This window comes from Corapipo altera, unplaced genomic scaffold (genome assembly GCF_003945725.1).
Source record: "Corapipo altera isolate COAL_440 unplaced genomic scaffold, ASM394572v1 55, whole genome shotgun sequence".
In the NCBI taxonomy this organism is placed as follows: domain Eukaryota; kingdom Metazoa; phylum Chordata; class Aves; order Passeriformes; family Pipridae; genus Corapipo; species Corapipo altera.
Genome location: NW_020884882.1, coordinates 15,115,393 through 15,138,188, shown reverse-complemented (window position 1 = coordinate 15,138,188; position 22,796 = coordinate 15,115,393). Strand labels below are relative to the sequence as shown.

At 42.1% G+C, this 22,796-nt stretch overlaps 1 protein-coding gene across 11 annotated transcripts in view; it reads right to left on the bottom strand.

The window, feature by feature from the left end:
* The window catches only part of CHL1 (cell adhesion molecule L1 like), a 137,035-nt gene that overhangs the window by 81,285 nt on the left and 32,954 nt on the right, over nucleotides 1–22,796 (bottom strand). Inside the window, exon 3 of one of the 11 annotated variants that reach the window (XM_027640216.1) lies at nucleotides 8,234–8,300. The exons of the other annotated variants lie outside the window; for them this stretch is intronic. The gene's annotated coding sequence lies outside the window, so the exon portion shown is untranslated. The remainder of the gene's footprint in view (nucleotides 1–8,233; nucleotides 8,301–22,796) is intronic. 11 annotated transcript variants of the gene reach the window in all.

Genomic DNA, 22,796 nt, shown 5'->3' with positions numbered 1-22,796 from the left:
AGTGGTTCATTGCTCCTAGCAAAAAATGCAGCCAAGTAAGGAATTCAAACATCTGCATTCAGGTTTTATGAATAAAATAGATAACAAGGGGACAGGGGCTTCAGCAATAGAAAAGTAATACCTTCTGAATACTCAAAAAAACTCCCTCAAAAACACTAAAACACAAACAAAAAAAACCCCAAACAAAACGAACAAAAACCAAAACAACACTGAAAAAAACCCAAAAACCAAAACCAAAAACCAACCAACCAACCAAAAAAAAAAAAAATAACAGAAACAAAAATATTCCACAAAAACCAGACCAGAAACCACAACCAAAATGTCCCACAAAACCAAAACCCAAACCCAACCCCTTTTGAATGTATTTCATTGCAGATGTTGATGTTCTTTTCCCTGAATGTTTGTAAAATCGTGGGTAACACACAGGAAATACATTGAATCTCTCTTGAACCACAAAAAAACCATCAGTTGATGTTGCAATGGGGTCACAGAAATCCATTCTATCAGGAGGCAGACTCGAATTTCTCCCCAGTATCCCCCATGATGGATGGATGGATAGATAACTATGATTAATTTTAATCTATCAGAATAATGTTTAAATATTAACAAAACTCATCCCCAAGTTCATTTAAATTATTAACACTTGATTATCTATTAATTGATTGTATTATTTTTTCATCAAGTGCTGGAGTTTCTCCCCAGGACTGTTGCTATTCCAGCTCCTTCTTCCCACACTGAATTCATCCGTGGCCCTGCTCCTGGTAGTAAACTCAACACCCAGGAGTGACAAATCAGCATCTGAGTCAGAAATTCGGACTTCTGAGCAAGTTCTGTTTGTATGAAATGAAAATATCTTTCATTCTAAGGTTGTATCACTGGTTCCACCTTCTTTTACTGCTCCCAAACTACTGTACACAGACATAATCCATTCCATCAGAGAACAGCAACCACCTCACCAGGTAGGTGTCTGCTGCCTTGGTACAAACTTCACATTTTGCTTTGAAATTAATTTTTAAATTAACTACTTTTGCAAAATATTTTATCACACAGAAAGCAGACTGTGCATTTTCTTGCAGGGGAGATCATGTCACTGATAAAGAATTCTCTTTAACCTGCATGTAAGGAACTTATGACTTGAAAATGCCCAGACCCATAGGATGCAACTTGTGTGACTAGAAACTATAATTACAGACCTACCTGTACATTATTCATAATTAATGATTACACTTATTAAATACAGCCAACTTTTATACCTTTTCCCCACCTAAATCCCCATTTTAAGTACTGATTTTCACACTGCTGCTTATTTTCCTCAACAGAATTAAAACCATACCCTCAGGGAGTTACAAAATCTTACACAACCAATGGTTGTGGTATCTTGGTGTTGATTAGAGGGGGTTGGGTAGGACAGGGTGTGGTTATGACTGGCCTCTGAGTAAGACTAAGACACAAAGATTTAAGACACATGTATGCAAATTCTGCCTCTATTCTGAGGAAACCTGCCACAGAAATGCACATGGCATTCAAAGGCCATTTTGATGGAAAATATGGTATTAAAGGACAAGGGCAGTCAATGTTTGCAGCAACTCACTTGGAAATAAATATGATTATTTGCAAGGGTATGGAGAGACAGGTCAAGGGGGAATGGCTTCACACTGAAAGAGAGGAGCTCTAGATTAGAGATTATGAAAGAAATTTATACTGTGAGAGTGGTGAGGCACTGGCACAGGTTGCCCAGAGAAGCTGTGGCTGCCCCTGGATCCCTGGAAGTGTCCAAGGCCAGGTTGGACGGGGCTTGGAGCAACCTGGGCTAGTGGAAGGTGTCGCTGCCCAGGGCAGGGGGTGGGACTGGATGGGCTTTAAGGTTCCTTCCAACCCAAACCATTCTGGGATTCTATGAGTACATGGTAGCAGAAAAAAAAATTAAATCTGAAGGGGAAAATTTAGGATAGAAAGCTGGCTTGGAAGGACTAATGAACAAGATGACAATCCAGACACACAAGGGGGCTGGGAAGGGGAAAGAGAGGATATAAATAGCTTTAAGGAAGAAACTGCAAAGCTGTCCCTCTTGCCTTGGCTACTGTTGTATTTTGGACGTGACATCCCCTTCCCTGCTCCCCTGCTGCCACGAAGCCCTACAGCAAATTCCTGTGGCACATGGATGGCCCAGTGCTTCTCCCTCCCCATCTGTCACGGGGAAGCTGCCATGTCATTCTTCCCACATTGGAAACACAGGCCAGGTTGGACAGGGCTTGGAGCAACCTGGGCTAGTGGAAGGTGTCCCTGCCCATGGCTTGGGGTGGAACAAGAGGATCTTTAAGGTCCCTTCCAAGCCAAACCATTCCATGATTCTGTGATACCAAAGAAAACAGTTCTGGACGACTGGTGCAGCTTTAGGAAGCAGTTTAGCCCAAAGCCAAAGTGCACACCAGAAGTCAGATAATGTTCATGATGCCTGTGAGAATCCATCCATCAGGACAGAGAATGACATGTCCCACAGCTGGGAGCTGCTGAGGAGTGAAATGGGCCAGAAGCAACACTCAGACAACCTTCACACTCGTGAATTAAAAGGGTACAAGTGGAGAGCGGGGAGAAGGCTCTGTGAGTTACGGCACATCAAAGGCTTAGTGACATTGGAGTAATAAGAAATAATGAATATTTAACTTCCAGTTCTTATTAAAAAACCTATTAATGTTTTATTTTGTCATCCATAATAAAACAAGAAATTAGGCCAGTGATTCTTAATGACACACACAGTGCTCTAGCAAAATTGCTGGACCAAAACAAAGGCTCTCCAGAGTAAGGGCAGGCAGGAGGGGGAAGCTGAGGCCCATGTCAGGCTGTGTTTTGACTGTGCCAGTCTCACACATAAAACCAGCACTTCCTTGCACTCTAAAAAATGTTTGTGAGGGCAGAGCATGAGCTCAGAAAGGGATGATGTGGATTACAAATCTCAATTCAGACCCTGTCACTGCAGTCCTTCTCTTTTCCAAATCATTGTGGTGCCTTTAACTAAGGAGATGGTCTTGGTTAGGAGGCAGAATTTCAAATTCCAACTCTGCCAGACATTACATATGATCCTACTGCACTTCACTGTGTCTACCCATGATGCACCTTCTCCTTCCATCTTTTGGACACCTGGCCTGTTCATACCACAAGTTTCTCAGAGCAAAAAAAAATATCTCCTGTACTTCCCATGGGATCAACAGGCTTATTCTAATAACAGTATATTTAATCACAGCTTTAAAGTACTATTTAAGCCTTATTTTGAGGTGCATTTGTTCCAAGTTTGCCAGGAAATTCAGGCTTTTAATTACAAACAAAAGGATGCTTAAATCCTCCCGGTACCAGTTCATAAATGTGACACAGAGGTTTAACAGAAGAACTGACAGCACCTGTGATCCTATAAAAATGATTAATTAAAGTGTGCAAAACCCAAGTAATATGAGTAAGTAAGTGCCCAGGGTATTCAGCAAGGTGAAATTAGTGGAATTCTATACTTTGGAAGACCTGAGCAGGGAACACCATCTGCTCCTGCACAGCACTGTGGGCACAGCTTCCATGCTCTGTGGGCTTTCCAGTGCAGATGAAATGACACCAGGAGACCAAGCTATAAGTGAAAATGACTGACTCTTGGGTTCCTGACACCTACTGCTGCTATAAAAAACAGGGAATCAGAGGGAATTGGGAACTACAGCGCTGCTGCAGCCCCAGGTCCAGTCTGGAGGGGACTGGCAGGAGATAAAAGGCACGTGCATTACAGCACAGCTGGGAAAAAATCCACAATTTTCCCTTCTGAAGGAATCAGTGACAATGAGTAAACCCAGAGCTTCTGCTGCAATTCCTTCCTCCTCTTTCCCCACATAGAATCATGGAATTCCAGAATGGTTTGGGTTGGAAGGCACCTTAAAGACCATCCAGTCCCACCCCCTGCCATGGACAGGGACACCTTCCACTAGCCCAGGTTGCTCCAAGCCCCATCCAACCTGGTCTTGGACACTTCCAGGGATGGGGCAGCCACAGTTTCTCTGGGCAACCTGTGCCAGGGCCTCCCCACCCTCACAGGGAACAATTTCCCCTGATACCCAACCTAAAGCTACCCTCTTTCAGTTTGAAGCCATTTCCCCTTGTCCTGTCACCACATGCTCTTGTAGAATGTCTTTCTTCCCCAAGTTAGACCTGGTCTAACTGGCACAGGAAGGTCACACTGACAGCACCAACACCCAACCCAGTGCAGTGTCCCCCCTCCACGGCACAACTCCCCCCTCCCCACCCCCTCACAGGCTTCTCCAAGCTCCCCAAAATGCCCACTATTTCTTGCTCCTGTCATGATTTTCCCTCTTCTCATTCCACCAGGAGCCAGGAAACCACCTGACTTATCCCTGGAGAACACCCTGACTCGCTGAACTCCAGCAGGGAGGTAACTCAGCCTGGGGGGACAGCTCTGAATTCCAGAGGAGAACAGTTTTCCTAAGCTGGGTTCAGCTAATCAAGGTTTCACTGCAGCTCCCCTGCTCTACCTCAGTCATTTATCACATGACAAGACCTCGAGTGCAGATCTACTTTGCATATACTATTACTTATCAAGAGCATTTAGTCACAGGACCCTCTGGAGAGCACATTAGGAAAGATTATGGACTAATTGTACCAAAGACTCCCCTGGAGAATCCCAGTGCTCCAGTGCAGAGGGCACACACGGCTGCTGCCACAGCCCGAGCGTCAAGGATGACTGGTGAAAAGGTTAAAGCTCCTGCATTGGATTCTCCACAGACTAAAGTGGCCCCTAATGCCTAATAATTTAATGTATTTGCATTAATGTACTAGTGAATCAATATTTGCTTTAGCCTATTGCACGAAATAATTTGAAATGTTTCTTCTAAATCCAATTCAATTTCATCTTTTAACACTAAACCACCTTTATTTCATCATATATGAAGAGCCTAATTAATATTTCACGCTTACTACTTAGGCTCAGGTTCACAATAATCAATTGCAAAACCCAGCTTCCACAGGACTGGTTGGAGCTTAATCTTCCTTTTTGCATGTGCAGTGCCCCTCTGGGTTGCAGTGGATTTCCATCAAGCTGATTTGTTCCTATTATCATACCTAGACCTTTACTGTTAATTAAAAGAGAAAAATAAGTGTATCATTGTCTCTACAAACAGAGGGTTTATTTGCCCTCCCTCTTCTCATGTTCTTCCTCTGTACTTTTTGCCTACAAGGCATAAAGTGCTGGGTGATTTCCAAGCACAAAGTTTCTGAATTTAATCTAAATTAAGCCCCATGTCCAATTTGATAACAAATCCCTCCAATGTCAGTATTCACACTTCATGATTGTAATTACATACCTAAAAATCATAATGTGACAGTGTTGACTAATGCTCCAGGGCAGATTTTCCTACCATTCTATACACACAATCCATCTGATCCATCTACATGTGATTGTTCTCTTTGGCCTTAGGCTAAAAAATGAAATTTTTCAAGCTATTTCTTCCCATTATAAATGTTTCTGCTGGGAAAACTGGACACTTTCTTTCTCATTTGAAGATCTTTGAATCCAAGCCACAGAGTTAATAAATACATCTGGAGTTCATTTATTTTCTGGAAACACCAGCTTGGTTTTTACTGTAACAGACATCACTCCTGAATTACTCCTGACTTCAGGAACTTGAGTTGCTAAATTTCAAAGGACTCTTCCACAGGAAGAACCACCAAACAGTCGATTTTTTTCCCTGGTCCTTTTCCACAGCCTTTCCAACTGCAATTGAGAAAGACAACTATGGCTGGAAATGTGCCATTCCTAATCCCAAGCACTCTGATATAACTGGATTAAAGTATATATATATATATATATATATATATTCAGATTTATTTCCAAGTCTAAGACAGAATAAAATCACCTTTCTGGAGTGCAGGAGCAACCTTCTTCAAGTTTTTCCTGCTGGGAAAAAGCTGGATATCAGGATGTCCTCCCTTTACAGGAATAAACTCTGAATATCAGGAGAAGCTTTCCATGCTGCCAGAGCAAATCTGGGCTATCTTTTCCACTTGGACCAACTTATGGGGCCTGTGCAGATCCGTGGAGAGCCCAAAACCCTCCAAGAGCTTCAGTCCCTTCAAAGAGGATGCTCCTGTGAGGGACTTGGGAATCCTGCACTGCTGATAATTAACATCCATCCCTCCTCTGCAGCAGGAGCTTCCCTGCTGACCTTCCTACCAAAAGATGCAGCATTTTAATATTAAACAGCCACAGGGGGGAAAAAAAGAGGGAGGAGGTGGGAGGGAAAAAAATTGGACTGTTAAATTCATAAGTTTCTGTGCCTAAAGGGGATCAAATCCAGTCTAAAATGATCCCTTTGGACACGTTATGGACAGAGCTCTCAGAAGTCAGACACAGGAGCTGAATATACAGAAATTCCTCACCCACCACACATAAGGGACTTTTCTTTAGCGAGGCAGCCAGCAGCTCTGCTGGAATACTGTGGGAAAAATGAACAGATCCCACCTAAACAGAGCTTTTCCTGTGTATATTCCATCAATTCTGGGCAGAGTGCACAGCCAGGGGGGGAGGAATCCGTGATTTCAGTCACTGCTTTCCTCAAATATCATTTTTTGCAACTGCAAAAGCCTATATAAGGAGGCTTAAAGCTTGTTCTCTGGAAGCACTTGAGCCAAAAATCCCTATCACATTGATGCTCATGGAAAATAAGGAGAATTCCATGAGAAAAGTCAAATTCATAGTCACTGAAATTCCCTCCTCATTGGAGGTGTTTGATCAGCAATAAGCCTTGCACTGATAAATGGGAAAAATACAGTGATTTAATGCACAAAATTACCTTAATTTACACGAAACCCCAAATATGCTAGTGTGGGGCATTCTGAAGTTTTTTCCTTCTGAATCCTGCTATTCCTATGGAGAAACATCAGCGGAGCACTGAGCAGACAGGAAAGCTGGAAGACTCACTAAGCCACTTTTAAACCATGAAGATGTGCAAAACTGAATATTTTCCAGGTTCATTAAAATACAACTTAATTACAGACCTCAGGTTTATCTGTGTCACCCAATGTCACAATACTTCAAGGCAGGTGATGAGGGGAAAAAGGCAAAAAACCCCAACAACTGCATCCAGCAGCAGAATAATCTGCATTATTCATCAGCAGTCGTGCAGTGACAGATCCCAAATAATTAGTATTACTCATGTTAAGTTGTGCAATTCCCCTGCCTGAAGAGGAGCCACAAAGAAATGTAAAGTAATTTTATAAGGTAGAGATGCTCTGGAGCTGCTGCAGAGCCAGAAGTGCCCACATGGGCTGGGAAGGTCCAGCAGAGCAAAGTTCCAGCTTGGGGTGAGGAGGAAGAATAAACCTCCCCAAATAACATGGAGTGGTACAAATCAGAAAAGTAAAGGAATTGAGAATTCAGATGTGTGCCTTACAGGTTAGGAAAACCTGTGACTTTGCATTCAAAGGGGAAAAAAAAAAAAAGAAAAAAGAAACAAACCAAACCAAACAAAAAAAAAAACAAACACAAAAAAACAAAACCAAAACAAAAACCAACAAAACAAAACAAAACAAACAAACAACCACAAAAACAAGAAAAGGAAGCCAAACAGAAGCAAAAAGGAAACAAAAGAAACAAAAACCAAACACACAAAAGAGAAAAGAAAGAGAAAAGAAACAAAAGAGAAACAAGATACAAAAGAAAAAAGGATAAAGATAAAAAATTCTTTAAAAAAAAGGTGTGAAAAAGATACAAGTGAGATTAAAAAAAGATTTTGAAAGATACAAAAAGATACCAAAAATACCGCAAAAAAATATATAAAACTATACCAAAAGCATATCATAAGTATACAGAAAGGATGCAAAAGGAGATAAATACACACAAAAAGAATAAGATACAAAAAGATGCAGAAATGCAATAAGTTAAAGGATACAAAAAAGATGAAAGATACAAAAAGGGAACAAAACACATAAAAATACAAACAAAAAAGAAACAACAAAAATAACAAAAAAGAAACAAACAAAAAAGAGAGAAACCAACTGTTTCTCTGCTCTGCAGGTTGTTTGTTTTTCCCCCTGCCTGACAGAACAGAACTGTTTTTCCTGGCTAATTTTCTTTCAGCTGACACAGACACGAAAATTCAGTCCAATTTTCCCAGCAAACATCTCTGTTCCACCTGGAGAACCCGGCCCTGAGGGGTTATTGATGGGTTTTCCCAGAGAAAGGATTTACCTGAGGCAAAACTGTTCTGCCTGTAGCACGTGAAGGAAAATGCTGGTTCAGCTCTGCAAACACACACCTGTGGGACACACACGGACCTGCTCCAGACCTGCATTTAGGGTGGAGCCAGACAGGGAAACAAAACATTTTGGCAGAGCAAAGTGATCAATATTTAAAATTAAATTTGAGTCTATGACTGGTAAATAGAATATTCCCCTTCTTTCCCGTGCTCAGGGCAAATAAGGCCATCACAGAAACTCGGTAAAATAAATCACATTTCTTCTGTTCAATCACCCAAAAACAGATAGAAAGAAAACTTACACCATCTCCCACACAATTTCATACATGAGTAACATGGATTGACACTCAACTGCAACATGGATAATATTCTTTGACAGAAATGACCATTTTCCCCAGCATATTTTCACCCCAAAACATGCTCAAGGATTTTGTCACTCTGCCTCAGATCTGATAAAATGAGAACTTCGTGTGTCCTGGCTGCCACAGAACATGCTGGAGAAGAAGAAAATTGGGATTTAGAGGATGGGATGTCAACCTGGATTCCCATTTTAATACTTATGAGAAAATTACCCCACTCTTTTCTTTTTAGTTGAATTTTTCTGTCCTCTCCAGTTTCAACCAACATTAAGCAATGAATTACTTTCCATCCTCATCCTTCCATCCTTCTCTCCACCTGTTTCACATGAACTTCTTAACATGAGATTTTCCCATTAACACAAATAAAATATGTATCTTTTATTTAAGTCCATTTTTTCTGACCTTTTCATGACAGTGATCTAGGACAGTTTGGTACAGAATTACAGAATGATTTGAGTTGGAAGGGACCTTAAAGCCCATCCAGTCCCACCCCCTGCCATGGGCAGGGACATCTTCCACTAGCCCAGGGTGCTCCAAGCCCCATCCAACCTGGCCTTGGACAATTCAGGGATCCAGGGGCAGTCACAGCTTCTCTGGGCACCCTGTGCCAGTGCCTCACCACCCTCACAGGGCAGAATTTCTTCTTAATATCCCATCTAAACCTATTCTCTCTCCATCTGAAGCCATTCCCCCTTGTCCTGTCCTTCCAGTCCCTGATGAAAATCAGGAACTTGTATCTCTAAAAGCATCTCTGTCTGAAAAGATAATTGACAATTACTTACTGTCCACATAGAGCCAAAGGTAGAATTACAACTGAGGTAACATGAAAGTTAGGAAGAGATTCCTGGTGACTTCAGCAGAGTTTGGATCCCTCTTCCACAAGGAATCGCAAGAGACTACAGCACAGTTTTGATAAATCTTCCAAAACTGGAAGGGCACTGCCTTGATGTTCAGCTGCCCCCATTTATTAAAAAGACAGAAAGAAGCTGCTTCCACTTAGAAGGAGCCAAAAAAAAAAAAAAAAAAGCTGCCAGGCAAAACCTGGCACATCCCACAGCAGCCAAACACGGAGCTCATTAGCCGGGAGCGCCTGCACAGCCCTGGTGACTTTTCCTGCTCATGCCAGCCTGGAAGGTTCAAGGTTGCAAATGGTTGTGGTAGGATACTTTAAAAATCTAACCAGTGCTAAAGAGAATTTGCTTTTCAGCTCAGGAAATCAGTGTTTGCTAAAAGATTCCTACAGAGAACCTGAATTTGGGTTCTTCAACACTGAAATGTATCAGAAATACAGTTTGTAAGGAAAATCTGGTGTATTTAGCCAGCAAACAACTGGTAAAAAATCAAATTCCTCTATGACCCAGGGAAACAGAAATGTTAAAAGGAATTGTCCCAGTTAAGGTTATTTTAGATGTGAAGAAAAGCAAAAAGCACCAGTCACTTGAGAATAAACTCAGATGTCTCAGCTCTGCTTCAGCTCAAGGTTTGTCACTTCAGCTCTGCCTCACTGGGGAGCTATGAGGGGACATGAGACACAGCTGAGAGACTGAGAAAGCAGGTTTTGTTGAGAGACGTAAAAGAAAAAAACCACTACAGCAACAACAACAAAACCTCCACAAAACCTGTGGGCTAAAACAGGAATTCAGAAATACTGACTATATAGGGAAAAAAATCCTGATTTTATATCAAGAAACAAGGTTCTGTGATACAACTCTGCAGAAAGACCAACAGGAGATGGAGAGACAAATATAGGTACAAAATAGAGGCAGACATATATACAGCCCAGGCATGAACACATCACAAACACTTCCCAGAGTCTGACACACCAAGGCACCCCAGCTCAGCATGAACAGCAGGACAATCTTGGACATCTGTCCCTCTCTGGTGACACATCAATCAGCCATCTGACATCCCCAACCTGCTTTTCATCAGCTCAGAAATTACAGACCTTCTTCGGGGGGAGCCTGTGTGCTCCTCCTCCTCCTCCTCCTCACTGCTCAGGGGGGCTCTGGTGCCTCTCCTGCCCCCTTGTCCTTCTCCTGGATGTCCCTCCCTCCTCACCAGGACCTGGTCCACGGGTTGTGGCTGCAGCTTCCCCAGGGAATCATGACTATTGCAGGGAATTTAACCTGAAACGCTCTGCAGATGCAATGAGTGGCCATTTAAGCAGTGAGTCATCTTTTCTGGGAGCCTTTTAAGGAACTTTGCTGGCACATTTTCAGGGTGAATTTCTTCATACTTAGTTTTGCAATTTGCAGGGTGATACATCCCCGAGCTGGAAATGTGGATCATATGGCAGCAGAACCACGTTTATCAAGGGAAAAGCATTTAGCATTATATTTTCCTGAGTGTGGTACTTCCAAAGCCTGATCTTAAAATATCTGAGTCTGTCCTTCTGCCCTATTTCAACGAGCTCCTCTTTCAAAAGAAGTCAGCTGAACTTGGCCAAGAAATATTTAAACTCTATCTTTCATTACAGCCGAGAAAGCGATATTTTAAATAGTTTTAACATGAGTTCCTAAACTCAGCTCATTTCTGTCTCTGACTGTCAGAGCAATCTCAAGCTATTCTAATGCCTTTTTTTTAATTATTATTTTATTTTATTGGAGGTTTTTTGGTTTGGTGGGTTTTTTTTGGTTGGTTGGTTGCTTTTGTTTTGTTGGGGTTTTTTTGCAGTTTCCAGCATCCTTTCATTTGCTTTTGTGCTCTTTCTGGGAGGGTTTCTCTTAAGATCAGCTTCAAATGGGGGCAGTTGGCCTATCAACACATTTTATGAAGCCAAATTACTGAAAGTACCACGAAGCTTGGTGTAATTACTGTGTAAGCAATTAAAAATCCTCAAGTACTGTTATTTCCTAGGCTATGATGGCCTCTAACAGAATTTCTCTTAGATCAACATGAAACACTTCCACACTTTCATTTTTCCACCCCGAATGTACCCAGGGTGCAAATCTGTGTTACAGAGATGACCAGGTTCCTTTCAGGGGGATCTCAGGGTTCAGCAGAAGACCCTCTACAAGTTCATGAGATGTGGCACCTTTTCTTTTCAATGACATTCCCAAAAAGCAAATTATTTTTGGTTATTCCGAGTTCCCTGGTGGATGTCAGCCCGCACCTGCCTTTGCTGCATCACCAGACTGCTGCCTCTCTGTTGAGATAATGCCTGCAAGTATTTTTATCCCTCTTTCCAGAGAGGAATGGGTTGCAGATGGGTGAAAGTGGCAGACTTACAGACAAAAAAACCACCCAAATGAGTCAGAGAAATGTGATGAATCATCTAAATGCAGGGAAATAGAGAGAAAAGAGATTTGCTCTCATGTCTTGCTGTAAAACAAAGTCAATAATATCTCATGCATCCAGGTCACTAATTTGGACAAATCAGTGGGGAACTGGACAACCACCTGCACAGAAACAGCCAAAAATTAAACAATTTATAATCACTAATTAAGCTAATTCCTTATGTTTCAACTACTTGTCAATGAAATGAGCTATGATGGCAAGTCCTGGAAGCCTGAAGAGATTGATAGCAAAACAATACACCTAAATGTACACACAGTGATGGAGCAGGGATTAAAACCTCATTAGTCCTGTGTTAACCTGTGCTTTGCATGTCAGAGCTCAATACCTGAATACACAGAATGACAGAATGCAATATTTATTCTTTCTACATATAAATATACATATATGATCTGTAAAGGACACTTAAATCACATTAAGGAGACAAATCAGTGGTATTAATTATATACTTTTTAACTGAAAATCTCAGTTCTACCACTCTACAGTAAAACACTCTCTTACCCTTTCACACACATAGAGAAAAAAAATCCCTATTAAATCCAATTCCTTTAACACATGATCCTTTTCTTGATGTATTTCTCACCAAATGATGGCACCACATTCATTTGATGCCTCATGGCACAATCATCCTCCCATCACCAGCATCTGGACCTATTAACTCCTATGGGATCCAGTGGGGCACTTTTCCATCAGCCACAACACTCAATGACAGGTCACTTGTCTTGCAAGTGTGAGAAAGACTTTGAACAGAAAATAGTGTGAAGAGAAACCGAAGCTCAAGTTAATCCTGATACCAAGCAACCTTTTCTCACTGATCTTTAATACTTGCTACAAGAATTAAAAATCAAGTTTCAGGTCAGGACATTGCCAGCAACCCCCAGGAGGCCAAAGGTTCCAGCTCGTGATGGGAACTTCAAAAAATATGTCAAAAGCATTAGCAGTTCTGAGGGAGACAAATGTTTGTGTTCAAGCCCTCTGGTTAAAGCCAAAATTTAATAATGAGTGGCATCAAGAGCTGTTTTTCATTGCAAATCAAGTAACAAGCAAAAAGGTTTGCAAGTGTTTTCTGAATATCATTGGTTTAGTGTTCCACGAGTGCCTTGACAAGGCTAAAACGTGGAAATCTTTGGTAAAGCCACTGCTTCCCAAAATGCTGGGTTAAAAAATATCACCTTGAGAACACCAGGGTGAAGTCATCATTTATTCAATGCCAGGCTAGGCTTTCAGAGTTTCACTGAAAAATACTCTGCTATCTAAACTCTACACCCAAAAGCAGCCCCCAACCTCCTCCAGCTCCTCCCAGGGAAGGTGCATTGCCCTCCACCGTGGGGGCTGTCCCATCCTCACCCACCACCCCTGGGCACAGGACAGCAGCACCCCAGGAGTGTTGGGGGACACTGAATGCATCCCCCACTTCCCAGGAATTCACCCACCAACCTTACAAATAAAAATTCAAGCAGAAGCCCTTCGAGAGAAACGAAAATCCCGTGTAATGAGCAGGGGTTTGGCCAAAACTGTGCATCTTGATTTGGGGGATAAATGTTAGAATGTCGAAACACACTGGTTTCATGAGAACTTCTTTTTTTTTTTCTTGGTAAAGGGAAAAAAGCACAACTATTTTCTAGGACAGCTTGTTGAGGAAATTAGGCTCTTTACACTTGTCCCATCTATCCAAACCCCTCCATCGCTGGCAAGCAGGGAAATTTCAAAGGGAAGAAACCCAAACTTTTCCCTCCACTGAGAAAAAGGGCATTGCAAATTCTGCTTGAGAGCAGCTGAGTGGCAAATCTCAGCGTATTTACTGGCAGCTCAGCCAGCCTGGGCCTAACATAGGCTGGGAGTAACCCAGGATTATCTCCTACCTGCTGGGGAAGGCACAACATGCACCAGCTCTGCCCAGTGCACTGATTGGGAATGCAAGGCAGTAGGAAAACAAAACAGGCTTTGGGGTTCACAGGTTACAGAGTATCTTGTTTGGGAAGAAAGGCTTGATTTTTAATTACCTGGAGAGAATTACTTTCCCTGTTATTTCGTGCTCTGGGGTTATTATTAACTTTTTAACATAAATCTGCATTGTAGAAACGTAAACCCAAGTTGGTTAATGAAAACAACCGCCCTGTGGGGACACAGCAGCTCAACAGATGATCAAAAAGCCTCATTAATCTGCAGGATTTCATGAAAGAATTAAGAAAAAAATATGTATTTCTCTAACACAGGCACGAAGCACTGTTGAAAATATCTCTCCCTTCCCCAAAACTAGTTTGCACAGCAACAAAGGCTCCCTCAAATCTGAAACCAAATCATTAAGCAGCAGTGGGAAAGCACCCCTTGCCCAGGCGAGGAGGTTTCATAGCCCTCACGTCTGTGCCCTGCACTCGTTCATTAATTCCCAAATGAGGATTAGGAGGGCACACAGTGCCCCTTTGTCTCCCAGTGTGGCACGCTGAGGATACAACCACAAGCCCCTTGTTAGTGGGTGTCCTCCTCACCCCTCTCCTGGAGGCAGGACTTGTGGAGTGACGACAGAAGCCGCGCGGGAGCTCCGGCCAACGCAAACTGTCAGGGAGCAGCAAACAAAAACTGGTGGTTTCACAGCAGCCTCTTCCAAGCACTCGGCTCAGAGGGAAAATCTGGAGCAGCAGCCCTACATCCTCACACCTCAGCCCTTCTCCTCCAGTTATCAAAGCTCCAGCCCCCAGCAGGCACAGAAATCTACTGAGCATCTGTCAGGTGTCTGCATGTAAGGGAGGAGATTATAGGAAAACAACCCTTTGGAACAAACATGCCTATTAAATCTGGGAGAGCGATAACGGTATCCAAGTTCTTGAATTTAATGAGGCAACGGCACTAAGGGCTGACTCTTCCTAAATGTATATATGGAAATAAATCCCTTGTAATGAACTCGTGTGTCAACTGGCTTTGCCCTTCCTGCATGTTAACGATAAAAAATTCCAGTCAAATTATTCCAGGCACTGAATAACCAGTTTCCTGTACTTACCCTTAGCCCTGTGTGCAAGGACAGAACAGCAACTACACTGAGGGGAAAAGGCACATTAGGCCACCTGGTAATAACTCTTTTCCCTCTTTTGCCATATTCAGACATGATCAGCAATTTTGGTTTTGGCAGGATAGGAAATGCTAAGCTTGGCAGGCGAGTGTTTAGAAGAAAATGATTTTTTCAAAGGTGGTGAGTGAGGAAATATGCAAAGTGAAATCTCTCCAAGAGATATCTGCCTGCTTGGGAATCCTATTTCCAGCCAGCCAAGGAAGATGGTACAGCCAAATAAACAGATTAAAAACCTGCCGGTACAACTGAACAACGATCAGTCTTAGAGCTCCAGAGGAATAACTTCTACTGCAACAATTTATGATCTGGCATGACAGGACGAGTTTGGAGGAAACATGTCAATAGCAGAGCAGCATTTAAAGAAAATCCCCGAGTCATTTGTCACGTCTCTGTCAGGCCAGACTCGGGCGCGAGTCGTTTTGTAACGAGACATCAGCTTTTAGAAACTGGAGCTCCAGTGACTTTCAAGACTTATGTTGCTGACATGTGGCTGATTTGGTTAGCCAGGGTATAATTTTGTGAGTCTACTCAGCGCACACGTGTGGCATGGAAAGCAGGAATCCATCTGGGCCCACCCCCCGCATCCGGAACGAGCGGGAAAACGGCAGAGGAGAAAGGAGCAGCTCCCTCAGACAAACGGCAACTTCTGCAAACACTTCCCCCAGCACTTGTCAGAGATGGGAGAGACAGCTCTGCACGGAGCATATGTGGCTTGGGGAGGGAGATGAAGGGCTGATCTAACGAGAGCTGGCACCTTGCCAGGGCCCGGGATGCAGGGAAGGAACGGGAATGGGCCAACTCCGCCTCGGCAGCGGGTGGAGGGCGCGGGGCCGGTTTGTTCTGTTCTGGAGGAACATCAGTTCACCCCATCCAGGGTGGATCAGGGTGTCAGAAGCGGTTCTCAGCCTGTCAGGAAATAAGGTGATTCCTCATCACATGAACACTGAGTTGCCTCAAGATAAAACACTGGTAATGTTGGTGATTCTGGTCACAAATCACACCTCTCTGTGCAATCACTTTGCTTTCCAAAGTCTTTCTGGTTGCCACAAACTGCATTCAGAGAAAATGGTGATTTCAATTTCTAGTTTGATAATCTTCATGGGTTTTATTAACTTAATATTTTAAATCTTAAGAAAAGAAACTGATATCACAGAATCACAGAATATCCCGAGTTGTCACAGGATGCAAATCTGTACACCTAAAATTTGCTTATCTCCTTTTTGCTATTAATTATTACATTTTTAATCACTTTATATTCTCTAGCATTTACTTATGCTGTCAAATAATGCATTTAGAAAAATAATTCAATAGCTCAGTCGCTTTCAGAAAGTGAATTCCTCTTTCCATTTCCTGAAGGGACCTGTGTTATTTTTTGCTTTTAAATTATTTCTTTATTCCAAAGTACAGGACTGAAGGCACTTTCTTATTAAATCTGTCACAGAAACACCTGACTGCAAGGTGGCATTGCAGAAAAGGGGAATATTGCTCATAACAGAATGAAATGCATAAATGTTCAAGTCTACGGAGGCAGGACTTGGAAAGGGATTAAACTACTAAAACATAACAAAAAGTAGGCTGTAATTTTTCAAGAGGATCTTATAATGGTTTACCATGCCTCTTTAATACATTTATTACGTTTAGCATGTATTTATTATTTCAATGTTCTCTACTATTCTGTCTCAGACAGACAGAGGACTGCACTATGCTACACACTGGCCAAGTCTATAACTAATATTGCTAACAAAGATACATTTATATATATACATAAAACTAACCAATGCTTTAATTCATGCCACAGTTTTGGCCTTTTTCCCTATCCACAATAGGAATTTGCCCTCACATTTGCCTTTTCACAGAATCACTGAATGATTTGGGTCAGAAGGGGCCTTAAAGATCATCTTGTTCCCACCTCTGCCATGGGCAGGGACACCTGCCACTAGCCCAGATTGTTCCAAACCCCATCCAACCTGGCCTTGGACACTTCCAGGGGTGGGGAATCTACATCTGAGGACTTTCTCCTCACACAACACACTTCTATATTTTTCATTTGGTTGGATTTGTTTTTTTTTTTTTTTAAGATTGAACAGTCTCTCAGTTTGGGATTTTAGGACAGATTCTTTCAATTCATTTCAATTAAAATTGTCCTGCATTTTCCCAAGGTGAAGACTAGCAAAAATATACTAGTTTCTCGTGCCCATAATACAAATTCTTAGGCCTTTTCCTGGAAGGAAAAGTCCCACAGCACAAGGATCAGACACCAGGAGAGCAAAAAAGGGAGGGAAATGCAATGGGAGAACATGACCACAACTGCAGTGCACTTATAAAAACAAGAATAATGCTGTCTAGTTAACAATAATTCATTTGAAGCAGGAGCTGGGACCACAAGCTGAGCAGAGCTTGAGCCTATGTGAGTAAGATACAGCTGAATAAATCACTGAGGATTAAATTCTGTTTGAAATACTTCAGGTATCTGCTGAAGTTCTCTTTAAACTACCAGTAATTACTTTTTAGCACTGTCTGGGAATGGCTGAGGTCCCAGAGGGTAAGAGATGGTCAAACAGAACAGTTATTTTTAGGAAGGGGAAAAAGGAAGCCTACATAGTCTAGTTTAAGATTGCAGGAACAAATGATAAACCAATGAAATTGTAAGCACTCACAGGAATATAAAGTGAGAAGAAACTGCCAAGATGAGTTTGTGGAGAACTAACCATGTGAACCCAGTCTTCTTGGGTTTTAAATCAGGATAATTTCCCTACCACAGCAGGCAATCAGATGTGATACATTGTGAACAAACATATTCCTCTCTCACAACAAGGCAGACTTACCAACTTCTGAGTTTAGACAGACAAAAAACCCACTCAAAGAACAGTTTTCAACAGTTCACTTCCACATTGAGGGAGCACATCACGTGTTTGACTCGGTCCCATATTTTCATGAGTGGCTTAGGTCACAGGCAGTGTGGAGGATCCACCAGCACTCTGAGTGACAGCACTGACATCCCAAATTATTTCAAAAAAAAATCTGAAATCGTGAAGTTTAATTAATAAAAAGGTATGCAAAGTCCTACCTATTTTGGAAACAATCAAGAGCAAGATCTAAAACATGTGGTTTTGGATGGGCAGCAGTACAGTGAGGACAGAGAGGTTGGAAAGGATAAAACCTAAACGTGAGTCAGCACAGCTCTGCTGCCAGAGACAAGTGGTGTTTGGGGAAATATTAACAGATGTTAACCACACGACACAGGAGGTAATTATTCATATGAGATTTAGAAAACATGACCTAGAAAGAAGGATATCTGCTCCCTCTGTAAAAAGAGAGGGCTGAAAATGAGACGTGGCAGCAATATCCCAACACATTACAGGGTTTAATTAAGAAAGCCACGCTCAGTTGTACTTTGTGAACACGAGCAGTGGCTGCTTTAATTCACTGAGAGGAAAATTAAGGACAGATAGTATGAAAAGCTTTCTGAGCTACACAGATAGTTAATCATTTCAATACATTATCTCCAAGAAGGCTGCTGTGACCTACTGCTGGAAGCTTCTAAAATGACCTTGACACAACCCCCTCTCCTGAGGCAGGATGTGAAGTGGGGTCCAGTGGGCTGAGCTGGTTGACCCCTTAGGATCTTGTGCCAGATTTGCATTCTGACACTTATTATTTTTAGAAATAACATCATATAGAAACATTATCTCCTCTGAAAAAGAATCATTTAATTTTGCACATCTGACTGGGGCTGCCCCAGCACAGCACAGCTTCATATTATCTTTTTTTTTTCCAATTCATATTAAATACTGGCAAGGCAGGTCAAATATGTCCATGTTTGAGAATTTTCAAAGAATCTGTCCCTAAAGGCACCTCTTTATCCTAGTGCTCCCAGCTTCATCTTTTCCTAAGAAATACAGTCAAATAAAACCAAATAGGAAAAGCTCCCTTGTTACACTTCCAACACTCCTGTACACATTGATTTCTTCACATGGTCTACTCCATATTCTCTTCAGGAAAAAGCCATTCAGGAGGCAGTGTGTAATATAATTCCTTCATTGTGACATTTGAATTACATATTCTTACTCATTTTTCCTTAATTTACTGAGCATTTGGTAGTATTTTGCAGTAAAGCTTATTTCAGCATCAAAGCAGAATTTTGTATTTCAATTTGCTGAAGTAACACGTGAGCTTTGCTGCTGCTGAATTTATTTTAACCTTATATTTTTGTGTGATTTTATTAACTCATTTATATAAAGCTGGATTACACTTTATTACCAATCTATTTTCTCTGTGTCTACAAGTGTATAGTAATATGGCAGATAAATCTGAAATAATAGGAATAACAAAAGTACTATTATGCACAATTATAGCTGGTAGCACCCAAAATCAGACATCCTTAATAACAAATGACAATATTATATAAAAGAAATACCATCTGAAAACCGATTTTGCACGGTGTATTAAAGGCTTGATGGTTCAGGAGATGGGTAATAGAATAAAAAGCCTTTTATCTCAAGGTCATCAATTCAAATACAAGTCAGAGTGATAGCAACTGAAAGCCATTTGATGGGGGTGCTAATGAACCCAGTCTTGTTACTGGAAATTTAAGAACCAGCTTAACATTTAGGCCTTTCTGCTGGCCCTGGCACAGCCAGCCCAGAAGTCCCAGAGGGTTTGAGGAGCAGATCCAGCCCAGCAGGTAGAGCTTTATTTCCCTTGTTATCCACTGCCAGCCCCAGGCTCTGTCACTATTTTAGCAGCTCCCTCCCAGGTACCTGCTCTGTTCCAAAATCCAACAGCACTGCTGGGCCTTTTATTGCTTGGAAGGCTGAAAAACAGGGTTGGGCTTTCAGCAAGTGACCACTTCAGGTGATGCAAAGGCAACATTCCAAGTTGGAACAATTCCCTGCATTAATGCATCACTTTTTTTTTGATATCTTACTATTTTTCTGGCATGTCTCAAATAATGTGCCAAAGTAAACCAATAAAGTGGGAAAGAAAAGAATCCCTGTGCAAACTCCAGCAACTGTTCAGCTGGTCTCACACCAGCCAGCCAATAAAGCACAGCACATATTGCATGACTTGACAAGCAAATTCCAGATCTTCTCAAATAAAATCCCTGCCTAATTTCCTTTGTTCTGTTATAATACCCATACAATTTACTGTTGGCTCTGGTATTACCATGATGCAAAGCACTGATAAGAAACCCATTGATGTCATCCTTTTTATGCTGAATGAGATTTTTATTAAAGAAAAACCAATAAAAACAACCAAACACTAGATATGAATTTTCAATTATTCTCAAAAAAAAAAAAAAAAAAAAAAAAAAAAAGAAAAAGGCATCCCAGAAGGAATTTGCTTTCATATCTTACACAGGCAAAGCTCAGGGTTTGCACATTCAAATCAACACCTACAAATATCTGTTTGCAAGAGTAAATGGGGTCACACAGAAGCATCAGAGGGATAAATAATCATATATGGAGCGACCTGGTCTGGTGGAAGGTGTCCCTGCCCATGGCAGGGGGTTGGAATGAGACAGTCTGGGAGGTCCCTTCCAAACCAAACCACTCTGAGATTCTGTAGGAACAGGGTAAGTGTTCTTACAATCTCTAATTGGAACACCCAGATTCCTTTTTGAATTGAGGTATTCAAACAACCTCTCCAGGTCCCTTCCAGCATCAATTATTTTAAGATTCTAAAAATTAACCACCTCACGCCTCATGTAAACTCCACCTTCAGTAGTGCCTGGGTTTAGGGGAGCTGTTTTGGTTTTCAGAACTGACTTATGGATTCATTTTAAAGGTACCCAGGTGCCTGAAGATGCAGTTTATGACCAGCTTGGGTTTATGATGTCTGGAAAACCAATTCCCTTAATGCAACTTTTCCCCAGTGCAATAACCATTAGAATGCTCAACCCTTACCCAGGGGAGACAGCAGAAATCCCCAAATCCTCACTTTTCTGCTGAAGATATGTCTTAGCACCTACACTTCCTCAACTAACACCCTGTGGATGTATTTTGCTGCTACACTTGATAATTTATTCCTAAATCCTGATAATCTCACAATATTTATAACCCACAACTGAGTGGGAGCAAAACCTCCAGTTTTATGGAAGCTCTCCAGATGCAATCCCAGAATGGTTTGGGTTGGAAGGGACCTTAAAGCCCATCCAGTGCCACCCCTGCCATGGGCAGGGACACCTTCCACTAGCCCAGGTTGCTCCAAGCCCCGTCCAACCTGGCTTTGGACACTTCCAGGGATGGGGCAGCCACAGCTTCTGTGGGCAACCTGTGCCAGAGCCTCCCCACCCTCACAGAGAAGGATTTCTTAAAATCCAACCTAAACCTCCTCTCTGTCAGTTTGGGCCCATAGAAGTGTATGCTAGGGGCCATACAAATTTTGGATCCTCCATCAGCCCAAGACGTGCAGCCTCCAACACTCGATTGCCATCTCAGATTTCCCTTCTTAGTAGTCAGGATTTACCAACTCTGATTACCTGAGGTGAAAACTAGAGATCACTTTGGTTCAGCAAAGAGCTCCCCCCTGGCTTGCAACACCAAATGGCCCTACTTACTTCGTGTCTATCCAGAAAACTTACTGTCAAAAATACAGAAATACAGATTTAAGTGGATTTTGGAGTATGGAAAAATCCCAAATCCATCAGTTAAGGGCATTAGCTCATGTGACACACCTCAGTGAAGTCAATTTTCAAGGATAAGCATGTGACAAGCTGACTGGAGGAATTCTCCTTTAATGCATTATTAATTCATTTATTATTACAGTTATTATAATCTTTATGCAGGGCACTGAAGTTCAATTTGTTCTATATGAGCTAATGTTTTTAATGAGCCCTTTCTTCTCCTCAGGATGGGAGCTTCCTTAACCACTTATTTAGCTTTTAAGCACGTAGAAAATGACATGATGATGTACCCTGCTCATAAATACAGCCTCCCATATCATGCTCTGAATTTTAAATGAAAAGAAATGATTACTAACTTTCACGCCGCCAAACATCTTTTTAAAAGGTAATAAGACTCATGAACTCTAAATTTAGGAACTTCATCACACAATAGAAATCTTAATTACGATTCCTCTCTCTGACAAAGAGGAGAAAGGCATTCAAATAAAAAGGCCCTGTGTAAGTAAATGCAGTTCTTTGTGGGGCAGACACTGGAACACAGATTAACTCGAGTCTCAAGCCCCATCTGAATGGCTTTGGGTTCATTCTCTGGTCACTGCAGGGCAAAGAGGTCACGGGGCTGAGCCCTGCCCCGAGAAACTGGTTCACTCGGGGAGGAAACGGCGCATTAAGTAGAAAACTGGATGTGCTTAAAGTTGGGAACCAACGAGAGGAAAACAGCCCATTTCCAAACATCCCCACTGCTGTCAGGACCCCCGAGCACACCCACCTGGCTGGGAAGGCTTTGGGGACCTTTCCTGCCAAGGGAGAAGCTGAGGGTGTTTAAAAACCCCGTGGATGTGGCACCTGGGGACAGGGGTTAGTGGTGGTGGCCTTGGCAGTGCTGGGGAACAGCTGGATTTGGTGACCTTAAAGGTCTTTTCCAACCTAAATGATCCTGTGATTCTCTATAGGAAGCTGCTCAAGTCTGCACTTTGTTATCCCGACATTTCCAGGATTTCCCCCTTGGAATGGAACGGTTCAGACCACGGGATGCTCTCACAGAGATCACAGGAGGAGGTTTAGGGGGATAAAAAGCAGGAGAAGGTTTTTGGGGGATATATGAGAAGGTTTTGGGGGTCTTTAAGAAGAAACAAGACAGACTGTCCCCTAGAAAAAGCAGAGTAAGTCTTTATTCTCCTCTCTCCCACATACCTAAAAAATAGCCATGG